The sequence below is a fragment of the Mirounga leonina genome, unplaced genomic scaffold (genome assembly GCF_011800145.1).
Source record: "Mirounga leonina isolate KUSES-001 unplaced genomic scaffold, KU_Mleo_1.0 Mir_493, whole genome shotgun sequence".
NCBI lineage: Eukaryota > Metazoa > Chordata > Mammalia > Carnivora > Phocidae > Mirounga > Mirounga leonina.
This window is the reverse complement of record NW_023270780.1, coordinates 1,200,619-1,213,115: the sequence shown is the minus strand read 5'-3', so window position 1 is coordinate 1,213,115 and position 12,497 is coordinate 1,200,619. Positions and strand designations below refer to the sequence as shown.

Below are 12,497 nucleotides of genomic sequence, written 5' to 3'. Positions count from 1 at the left end.
CAACAAAAAATCCTGGTGGTTGGGTTCCACCCCCAGAAATTCTGATTTAATTGGTCTGGGGTATAATCTGAGCATCAGAATTTTTTAAACCTCCTCAGATAACATGCAACCCAAGTTAAGAGCTGCTGCTTCAGGCACTGAATAGTACACTTTTTCATTAAGCACTCTATTACATTTATCTTGCATTAGACTGTTATTTTTCATTTGTGTATATTTGTCTCCATGGCAAGGCTGTAATCTCCTAGAAGGCCTTAATTCTATCAAATATTTCTAGCAAGTTTTAGGTGCTCGATCAACGCTTGAATTCTCAACTAGCCGAGAAAATGCCTCGGCTTGGCACCAGGATGCAAGTTAATTTTGGCTAATTAATACAGTCCAAATCTAAGATGGAACAAAGGAAGGAGATAAAATCTAATATTTGGTGAGAATGACAGACATTATTCCTGATATAGCAGCAACTAAAGTCCAGGCCTAAATAACTGAGGAATCTTTGCCTGATTAGCAATAAATGTCCGGGGACAAAAAAACCCACAAGGCATCAGTCATCAACCCTAATTACTATTTGTCTCTCATGATAAATTCTTCGACCAGTTTGATTTGTTTTAACCACAACATCTAAGTATGCCAAGAGCTCTTCGGAAGACAGAGGAACCTATGTATGCTTGGATTCCAGGAATCACTCAAAAACACCCAAAGTCCTTCTGAGGAACAGTCTAGGTGGACATCACCACTGCATAACTAAAAATCCAGAAAGTAGACCCAAAGGGGTAGTAATTCACAGACCGAAAACTCATCTTGTAGTATCTCATGGGCTCTGATAACTTGCAATAATCTATATCCAAGAGGCCTAAAATGCCTCCTCTATACATGGAGGAGATATTCTGCTGTGTAATTTAACAGTATAAATGTCCCCAGTGCCCACTCAGTTTCCAAGTTCTGCTCAAATGATGGGACAGGAGAAGAGCAGTAATTATAAAGACTTGGCACCAAAAGAGATACTTAGAAACATATAATCTGTTGGTTTTTCAATCTATTTAAGCAATAGAACTCTTTTATCTTAATGAAAACATGCCCCAAATCCCAAAATGTGAAACAGCTCAAAGCAGAGCTGCTCTGTTTGGACTGGGGTGTCGGAAATCCCTACAGCTCTGGGAGCATGGCTTTGAAATCCAAATTCTACAGGTAAAGGGGCTGAGGGTTAAGTTTGTGTGGTCCTGTCCTTGGGAGGCACCAGAGAGAAGCCAAATATGTCAAGTAAAAGGAATCAACTGTCTCTCTTATATGAGAGTGCTGGGAAGGTCATGTCCTTGACCTACACACACACACACACACACACACACACACCCCAAACCTGTTTCTAAAGCAAGGATGGCCCATAACACAAAAACACTTCTACTGAGCCAGTTTAGGTCATGGTAGTGTGAAACCATTTGGGATTGAGAATATCTAGGTTTCCTCAACCAGAGGTTGGGGTGGGGGTGGGGCTTTGGAAATATGCAGGAGTACTTTAAAAATATACATTTACTGGGGATGTAAATGGCACTTAGCAGGAGAGGGGAGACAAGAAAACAAAGAATTGTCCCTCCCATAATGTCAATAGAGCCCCCACTGAGAAACACTGAAGGCAAGGAAGCCTAAAAGATTTGGGTTACTTTACACTCAAGATCCCCATGACACTTTTTCACAGAGCCTAATACACTCCTAAAATTTGTATGGGGAACCCCAAAGACCCCAAGGAGCCAAAGCAATCTTGAAAAAGAAAAGCAAAACTGGAGGCATCACGATTCCGGACTTCAAGCTACATTACAAAGCTGTAGTCATCAAGACAGCATGGTACTGGCACAAAAACAGACCCATAGATCAGTGGAGCAGAATAGAAAACCCAGAAATGGACCCACAACACTATGGTCAACTAATCTTTGACAAAGCAGGAAAAAAATATCCAATGGAAAAAAGACAGTCTTTTCAACAAATGGTGTTGGGAAACCTGGACAGCCACATGCAGAAGAATGAAACTGGGCCACTTTCTTACACCCTCCACAAAAATAAATTCAAAATGGATGAAACACCTAAATGTGAAACAGAAACCATCAAAATCCTAGAGAACACAGGCAGTAACCTCTTTGACCTTGGCCGCAGCAACTTCTTGCTAGACACGTCTCTGGAGGCAAGGGAAACGAAAGCAAAAATGAACTATTGGGACTTTATCAAGATAAAAAGCTTCTGCATAGTGAAGGAAACAATCAACAAAACTAAAAGGCAGCCTATGGACTGGGAGAATATATTTGCAAAAGATATATCTGATAAAGGGTTAGTATCTAACATCTATAAAGAACTTATCAAACTCATCACCCAAAAAACAAATAATCCAGTTAAGGAATGGACAGAAGACATGAATAGACATTTTCCCAAAGAAGACATCCAGATGGTCAACAGACCCATGAAAAGATGCTCAACATCACTCATCATCAGGGAAAGAGAAATCAAAATCACGATGAGATACCACCTCACACGGTCAGAATGGCTAAAATTAATAACACAGGAAACAATAGATGTTGGCGAGGATGCAGAGAAAGGGGACCCCTCTTGCACTGTTGGTGTAAATGCAAACTGGTGCAGCCACTTTGGAAAACAGTATGGAGGTTCCTCAAAAAGTTAAAAATAGAACTACCCTATGACCGAGCAATTGCACTACTAGACAGTTACCCAAAGGATACAAAAATACTGATTCAAAGGGACACATGCACCCTGATGCTTATAGCAGCATTATCGACAATAGCCAAATTATAGAAAGAGCCCAAATGTCCACTACTGACTGATGAGTGGATAAAGAAGATGTGGTGTTGTGTGTGTGTGTGTGTGTGTGTGTAATGGAGTATTAGTCATCAAAAAGAATTAAATCTTGCCATCTGCAATGACTGATTGGAGATACAGTGTATTATGCTAAGTGAAATAATCAGTCAGAGAAAGACAAATACCATACAATTTCACTCATGTGGAATTTAAGAAACAAAACAGATGAACATAAGGGAAGGGGTAAAAAAGGAGAGAGGGGCAAACCATAAGAGACTCTTAACTTTAGAGAAAAAACTGAAGGTTGCTGGAGGGGAGGTAGGCAGGGGATGGGCTAAAAAATAAAAAGATCCCCATGACACACCTTATTATGTTCCACCACACCTGAACCCTAATCTCTCTCCCTCATTACTTTCACTGCCTCTGTTCTACCCATACCAGTTACTCACATTCAGCTTCTCAGTCAGGAGAATAATCCTTTTTTTCAGATGTTAGAAGATCTGTAGCTCCCAAGAGGCCAAGAGCCACTGGTGGCTGGCTCCACAAATATAATCAAGGCCACTGTAAAAAATAATGTCTTTTTAATAGTGTGCCTAATTCTTCACCTGAAGGTAAGGAAACATAAAGCATAAAAACATTTAATGGCAACATGACAGAATTGAGTTCTTATCCAAATAGTTAATAGAGAGTTTTCCCCTCTATAAGACCTCAAGATAGAAATTAATATAAACCAAATAAACAGAACTAAATCTGTAAGGGCATATACTGTAATGGATAGTCTTTAGCAACCCAAAAATTTTTCAGAACTACTTGATGGCCAGAATAGAATTGCTTCAAAGCCATCATGAAACACTCTTGGAGCAGGAAGAGCAGAATCTACCTATGGTTCTATTACTGCTTTGAGCTGGGTATTGAGAGCCTTACTCAAGTGTCGACCTTGCTCTCACCACTATCCGTAGTAAAGAGGTACCTCCTTGGTGATCTGGTGGCCAGGATTCAGGGCTTTCACAGTGAAGAGGAGTCATGTCTATTCCAGCCCTCTAGCAGGAGGTATATATACCCTCAAGAAATTGTAGTTAAAATATCAAGGCACATATTTGAGCATTTTTCTGAGGACAGGGCTAATATCGCTCATTAGATTTTCAAAAGGAGTTTGTGATCCTCCAAAGTAAGAACTACAATTTATAAACTCTCAATCCCAAATAATCTCACACTGCCAACACCCTAATAAGTTCAACCAAAAGAAACCCATCTTTTACTGCATCAGCAGTCTTTGATTATAGAAGCATTTTATTTTTGGAACTCTCTTCTTAATGCAGGGAAATGCAAGCACTGCTGTCTTCACCTTTCCAGGAAATGATAAAAACACCAAATGTGTAGGTGAAGGTGGTACAGAGTAAAGAGTATGTCTTTATGTAATAGTTACAAATGAGTAAAATGGTAAAATTCCAAGCTATGCAAAATGAATGCCTTTTTATTTAACTTAAATTTAAATTCACACTTTCAAAAATATTTGATTTGTTTTTATTTTAACTTTAATTTATCCACAAGAGGTTTAAGAGATGTGCAAAAAGGTAAGCAACACCTCACCTGTAACCAAAACAAATATAACAAACAACAACTAACATCAAGATAGAAGATTCAAAAGCTATGGAAAAGACAAAATATATAACAAAAACCCAAGCTTATATAAATATTATAACTGAGCATTATATTTTCCTTTGAACTTCAAAACAGTTAAAAAGAGAAAATGAGTTATATAGAATTTTTACTACCTCTTTTTTTTTTTTTAAGATTTTATTTATTTGAGAGAGAGAGAATGAGAGACAGCACGAGAGGGAAGAGGGCAGAGGGAGAAGCAGACCCCCTGCTGAGCAGGGAGCCCGATGTGGGACTCGATGTGGGACTCAATGTGGGACTCAATCCCGGGACTCCAGGATCATGACCTGAGCCGAAGGCAGTTGCTTAACCAACTGAGCCACCCAGGCGTCCCTTTACTACCTCTTAAAAGGAAATATATCAAGCTGCCAAAAAGGGCAAACTTTTCCTAAATGGGTGAACTTCTCCAGTAGGCCCTTTTACCACAACTGAATACCTAATGACCATTGCTGAGTTTATCTGAAATGAATTTTGAAAAAGTATCTTGTTTCTTTGTTTCTTTCATTTGACACGAAATAAAAGTGGCTGTCCAGTGATTATCTTCTACGTTTTCAGCATACTGGTAGAAGTTAGGGGTTTAGTAATGTAGTTTAAATGTGTTGAAATATATTAGAATTTTGTTTAACTCCTTAGGTATATAAAAGCTGCATGTCAGCCATCTCTCTTCTTACCCTCAGTGATGGGCTCATTCTCTTCGCCAGCACTCTAATTTGAAGATCTAGGAACTGTTTTCTCTGGTCTACTATCTCTCGCATCCTGTCTAAACCCGTATCTTTTGTTTTTTCCTTTTCTCCATCTAAATTCAGTCACCTGGGAGCCTACAGAAGGTGCTATAATGCAAAGAGTATTGACCTCTGGGGCAGATAAATCCGGACTTGAATTAGGCAACCTTGGACAAGATGGTCTCTCTGGGCACTTCAGCTTCTATAAAATGGGGATAAAATTTGCCTTTCAGGGTTGTTGTAAGGATTAGAAATGCTATCATCAGATCACTCAGCAGAGCATGTAGCACCAACAGATGTTCCAACGATAATTAAACTATTTCTACTATGATGAGTACCCTTGTCTAGGTGGATCCGTTTTAATGTGTCTCATGACAATTCTCTGTACCCATTTCTAAGTCTTCTCCTTTATTTTAAAACCCACATAACATCCTCTTGCTGTGCTTCTCCTGTCATTTAACCTCATCTATGCTTTCAAAGGCTGCTCACCTCTTGGCCACAGGTGGGATTTTTCATCCTATTACAAGTACTTTGCAAATTAGTAGCTGTTATCCAGCTGGTTCCACTATCTTTCCTGGTGCAACTTCACAGCCTCGTAACGCTGGAGGATCACGAAATAATTTAAAAGTATTAAATAAGTGACCCCAAAGGGGTAAAGGAGATGGGTCTGTAAATGGGATGGGAAAGATCGAAACAACCTGAACGATGCTCTGAATCATCCTGAGTGGTGCAACAAAGAATTAGTGACCATCTTCTAGAAGAGTAGGGAAACTTTTCCTATCAAGGGCCATGGAATTACAGAGAACAGAGTAGCTTAAGGCCTTATAAGGAAAAGAATCATGAAAGAAATGATCTCATTTACTTTAAAAATCAGGCATTGTCAAAACTAGTAAAAATCAGATGTTTCTGAGCATCAGCAAGTCCTGTGGCTTTACCTTCAAAATATATCCCAAGACTGACCTCTTCTCATTGTTTCATGGCCACAGTCAGAGTCCTGAGTGGGGGACTCTGCTTCCAAACCTTCCCTTCTCCAAAGTCATGTCTATAGAGCAATGAGAATTACCTGGTTTTAAAATTTAGATTGTGATATTATTATAGTATTTTAATTTACACTTTTTATTTTCTTTTTTTCTCCTTTCTAGTCTTCTTCTGGATTAATCAAGCTTTTATCTTGTTTTATTATCTTAATCCCTTTTTTCCTCTTTTTGTTCAGAAATAATACACTCTATTTTTTTCTATTATTTTGGTGCCTACCCTTACAATGCAGACTTAAATATTAATTAAAGCATAAAGTGAATCAATTTTGACACATTCCTCCCAAACAATATGAAAACCTCAAACAACTTTAATTATAAGTCCCATCCTGTTTTCTGTGTTATTATTGTGTTTTCTGCCAGAGGCAGTCATTTTTAAAAATACAGTATTCGTTTGTTTAGATTCAATCACATATGTATTTCTTTGTTTACCATTCCTTCTCCCATCTTAATCCATCCTTCTTTGTTCAAAATCATTCTTGCTAGTAAATCTTTTTAACAGTTATTTTGATGTGTATTTATTGGTGGTCTTGTTTTGTTTGAAATGTTTTTCTTATTTTTAATTCTGGAATAATACTTAAGCTGAGTATAGAAGTCAAGGTTGCTAATTATTCTCTCAGCTTATCAGGCCCACACCACAGCTGAGTTTGGAATAAAATATAGACAAGACCGCTCTGCAACCACAAAAATGAGCAAACATCCCCTTTCCTGACTAACATGAGTTATTGCTGCTTTTCTGTTGTCTTTTTTTTTTTTTAAGGATTTTATTTATTTATTTGAGAGATCATGAGTAGGGGGAAAGGTAGAGGGAGAAGCAGACTCCCCACTGAGCAGGGAGTCCGATGCGGGACTCCATCCCAGGACCCTGGGATCATGACCTGAGCCAAAGTCAGACGATTAACCCACTGAGCCACCCAGGTGCCCTGCTTTTTTGTTGTTTTAACCAGTTTCAGTTCCAATCCCTATTCAATCCTTTGCCTCCCAATTAGATACGCAATCATTGAAATGTCTCTGCTGCTTGACAATATTCAATCCAAAATTGGCCCTCACTATGCTAAACACTAGTTCAGAAGTATCCACAACAGGCCCAAATTCTAGAAGAGGCTCCTCACATAATTCCACTGTGGCATTCTGTCCTTGCTGCGGCAAGCCAAATAAACCCAACTTTTTTTTAAGTGTTAAGTATTCTTTATTTAACATTATACATAACCACACTAAAATGCCTTCATTAAGCAAAACATTTTAAACGCAGGGAATTTTAATTAAATTGGCATGGTTAAGACCAAAAAGATAAAGTGGACACTACGAGCTTATCTTCAACCCTTGCCTTTAACAGGCTAATGAACACAACTTGAAACACAGCTGAGTCTTGCTGTTCTAAGACAGTGAAGGGATTTCCTCAGTCTTTAAATATATCAATATAACCAGTTATATAAATCTAAATACAAAACCAGTCTCCCCTAAGTTTAGAGATGGCAGTTACCATCTCTGTGAAAAGCTGAACATTACTAGTCAATTCCAATCATATTTTTAGGAGGGGAAAACAGTGGCAGCACTTGCTGAACCAGACTTACTATCAAAGTTCAAAAAGCTGATCATATTCATTTAACCACAAGCCAATCTTATTTAAATCAGGACTGTCCAAAAGAAATATTCGATCAGCCATTCATGATCCGAATTCTGGTATATGAGATCAATTTAAATGTGGTACACATAAAAAAAAAGTCATGAGACATTTTTGTTTTGTAATAAATAAGGCAATGGCCAACTATTACTCCTTAGTCGCTTTTTTGAGATAAGTTATCAAGTCTGCTCTTTCCCCTGTCTTCTTAATGCCAGTGGAGACCATTTTTGCTCCAGGGATGTACTTCTTGGGATTCTCCAAATACTCATCAGTATCTACTCTCCCCAGGTGATGCCTTTGTTCTTGTTGGCATCTGTGTAAGAAAATCCAGGGGCCTGACCTGTCTTTCGCCCAAATAAACCCATGGAGATTTGTCCCAGTCTTGCGCTTGCCTCCCTTCTCCACAATATGGCCCTAGGAACACTTCTGAACAAAAATCTTCTTGCTCTTCTCAACATCACCCATTTTTAAATCATTCTTTTGTCGCGTGCGAAACAAAGGTACCAGCTCGCAAGCCGGACTTCCCACTCTCTCTAAAGCCAACTTTTTTGACTACAGCTTTGTTCCAGGTAGTGTTTGGCCAATAGGCTTTGACAAGGATGATGGTCAAATACACACACACACACACACACACACTCAAAGGGCTCATAGATAATTTCCTTTTTTTTAAATTGTGTTATGTTAATAATTTCTTTTTTAAAATTGTGTTATGTTAATCACCATACATTACATCATTAGTTTTTAATGTAGTGTTCCATGATTCATTGTGTATAACACCCAGTGCTCGATGCAGAACATGCCCTCTTTAATACCCATCACCAGCTTACACCCCGCTCCCCTCTAAAACCCTCAGTTTGTTTTTCAGAGTCCATAGTCTCTCATGGTTCGTCTCCCCATCCGATTTCCCCCCCTTCATTTTTCCCTTCCTGCTATCTTCTTCTTCTTCTTTTTTTTTAACATATAATGTATTATTTGTTTCAGAGGTACAGGTCTGTGATTCAACAGTCTTACACAATTCACAGTGCTCACCATAGCACATACCCTCCGCAATATCTATCACCCAGCCACCCCATCCCTCCCACCCCCCACCACTACAGCAACCCTCAGTTTGTTTCCTGAGATTAACAGTTCCTCATATCAGTGAGGTCATATGATACACATCTTGATCTGGTTGACGTATTTCGCTCAGCATAATACCCTCCAGTTCCATCCACGTCGTTGCAAATGGCAAGATCTCATTCCTTTTGATGGCTGCATAATATTCCATCGTATATATATACCATATCTTCTTTATCCATTCATCTGGCGATGGACATCTTGGCTCTTTCCACAGTTTGGCTATTGTGGACATTGCTGCTATAAACATCAGGGTGCACGTACCCCTTCGAATCCCTACATTTGTATCTTTGGGGCAAATACCCAGTAGTGCAATTGCTGGGTCATAGGGTAGCTCTATTTTCAACTTTTTGAGGAACCTCCATACTGTTTTCCAGGGTGGCTGCACCAGCTTGCATTCCCACCAACAGTGTAGGAGGGTTCCCCTTTCTCCGCATCCCCGCCAACATCTGATGTCTCCTGACTTGTTAATTTTAGCCATTCTGACTGGTGTGAGGTGGTATCTCATTGAGGTTTTTTTTGTTTTTTTTGTTTTTTGTTTTTTTTGTTTTTTGTTTTTTTTTTAAAGATTTTATTTACTTATTTGAGAGAGAGAATGAGAGAGAGCACATGAGAGGGGGGAGGGTCAGAGGGAGAAGCAGACTCCCCGCAGAGCAGGGAGCCTGATGCAGGAGTCGATCCAGGGACTTCAGGATCATGACCTGAGCCGAAGGCAGTCGCTCAACCAACTGAGCCACCCAGGCGCCCTCATTGAGGTTTTGATTTGGATTTCCCTGATGCCGAGCTATGTTGAGCACTTTTTCATGTGTCTGTTGGCCATTTGGTATCTTCTTTGGAAAAATGTCTATTCATGTCTTCTGCCCATTTCTTGATTGGATCATTTGTTCTTTGGGTGTTGAGTTTAATAAGTTCTTCATAGATTTTGGATACTAGCCCTTTATCTGATACGTCATTTGCAAATATCTACTCCCATTCTGTCGGTTGTCTTTTGGTTTTGTTGACTTTCTTTTGCTGTGCCAAAGCTTTTTATCTTGATGAAGTCCCAATAGTTCATTTTTGCCCTTGCTTCCCTTGCCTTTGGCGATGTTTCTAGGAAGAAGTTGCTGCGGCTGAGGTTGAAGAGGTTGTTGCCTGTGCTCGCCTTTAGGATTGTGATGGACTCCTGTCTCACATTTAGGTCTTTCAACCATTTTGAGTTTATTTTTGTGTGTGGTGTAAGGAAATGGTCCAGTTTCATTCTCCTGCATGTGGCTGTCCAATTTTCCCAACACCATTTGTTGAAGAGACTGTCTTTGTTCCATTGGACATTCTTTCCTGCTTTGTCGAAGATGAGTTGAGCATAGAGTTGAGGGTCCATTTCTGGGCTCTCTATTCTGTTCCATTGATCTATGTGTCTGTTTTTGTGCCAGTACCATACTGTCTTGATGATGACAGCTTTGCAATAGAGCTTGAAGTCCGCAATTGTGATGCCACCAGCTTTGCTTTTCTTTTTCAACATTCCTCTGGCTATTCGGGGTCTTTTCTGGTTCCATACAAATTTTAGGATTATTTCCTCCATTTCTTTGAAAAAAAGTGGATGGTATTTTGATGGGATTGCATTGAATGTGTAGATTGCTGTAGGTAGCATTGACATCTTCACAATATTTGTTCTTCCCATCCATGAGCATGGAACGTTTTTCCATTTCTTTGTGTCTTCCTCAATTTCTTTCATGAGTATTGTATAGTTTTCTGAGTACAGATTCTTTGCCTCTTTGGTTAGATTTATTCCTAGGTATCTTATGGTTTTGGGTGCAATTGTAAATGGGATTAACTCCTTAATTTCTCTTTCTTCTGTCTTGTTGTTGGTGTATAGGAATGCCACTGATTTCTGTGCGTTGATTTTATATCCTGCCACTTTACTGAATTCCTATATAAGTTCTAGCAGTTTTGGGGTGGAGTCTTTTGAGTTTTCCACATAAAATATCATATCAGGGCTCATAGATAATTTCTGACTTTAAATTTTTGTTATGGAAAATTTCAAACATTTACAAAAATAGGCTAGGGTAATGAATACCTGAGTATCTACCAGTCTGAACAATTATCAATTCATGTTTCAATCTTCTTTTATCACTTCTTCCTGACCTATAAACATTGCAGCTATCACATCATTTCATCTGCAGATATTTCAAGATGCATCTATAAAAGATAAGTGCTTGCTTTTTAAAAAGTACCACTTATCACACTGACAACTTTATAAATCACTAAGTATCCATGAACTGTTCATTAGCATTCAAATTTCCCCAACTGTCTCATAATTTTTGTTTGTTTTCTTGAATTAGAATCCAATAAAATCCATACTCAGCTACTGTTTGATGTCTCTATTAATGCATAAGTTCCCTCTCCATTTTCTTCTTTTTCTTCTTCTTCAGTTTGTTGAAAAGCCCAGGTCATTTTGTCCTCGAGAGTATTCCCACAATCTGGATTTGCACCTCTGAGGTATCATTTGATGTCTCCTGTATTTCCTATAAATTAGTAGCTCTACACTAGATCAGATTCAGACTGAAAGGGCTTTTTTGCATGCCTGCTTCAGTAGGTGGAATTTGGAATCCACCTGTGATCAGGAGTCTCTCCTGTCATGATGGATAACAGCCATTGTTGATCACTGCCTAGACACATGAATTCATTAGGAGTTATAAATATTCACTTTCTAATTATGCCATTTCTTCTTCATTTGTCTGCTGGAAAACTTCTATAAAGAGAAATTTCCTCCTCATCTTAAATTCCCACAGGAAAAATAGGATAAATGCTTGATTCTTTCCAATTACTCGCAGTTTGCAAAATAACGAGTTGATCCCCTAGCGTTCTCCAGTAATGAGTTTGTTTTTAAGTATTGTTGGAAACTCATAGATTTAAACATATTTGATACAAATATGATAGTTGAACATATCAAATATGCAAACAGTATCCGTTTTGACACTTAAATTGTCTCATCTTTGGCCAGTGTAAACTATTCTAGTTGCTTCTGAGTCCTTTTGATACAATCCTACTAGTTTTTGAAGGCTTCCTTGCTTATCTTGCACAATTCCTGACCCATACCTGAACTCAGCTATTTCTCTAAGGAGCTCCTTTCAGTGGGAAATGGTGCTTAGAAAGCCCAGTTTGCATGTAGTGGTGTCATTGCTACTGGGTTACTGCTTCTAGGCCTTTTCAGAATAAAGCCAGGAAATGTTTTGGTATAAAATATGCCTCAAGCTCACAGTTATATTTCCAATTTAAATCAGAATTACAGAGTTCTTATTTAACTTCATCGATGATAAATCTGTATCTCTTTATTTTACACCAAAAATCCTGGTTCACAAAGACACTAGCATTAATACGTGTTTGTTTTACTCCACAACACACCCACTCTAGGTGCACAATGGCAATACCAACACTACCACCAACAGTATGACTCCTGGGAGATACTTTTGCATTTCTTTTTATCCTTAGAGTGTATCCTACTTGGCATGTCATAGTCAAATTACTGCATTTTAAAGTCACTTGCATAGTTTGGTTGGCATTTATATCCTT

General features: G+C 38.7%; 1 pseudogene; it reads right to left on the bottom strand.

Annotated features, from left to right (window-relative positions):
- Window positions 1–7,979: 7,979 nt before the first annotated feature.
- LOC118000386 lies at window positions 7,980–8,297 on the bottom strand (annotated as a pseudogene).
- Between the last annotated feature and the right edge of the window lie 4,200 nt (window positions 8,298–12,497).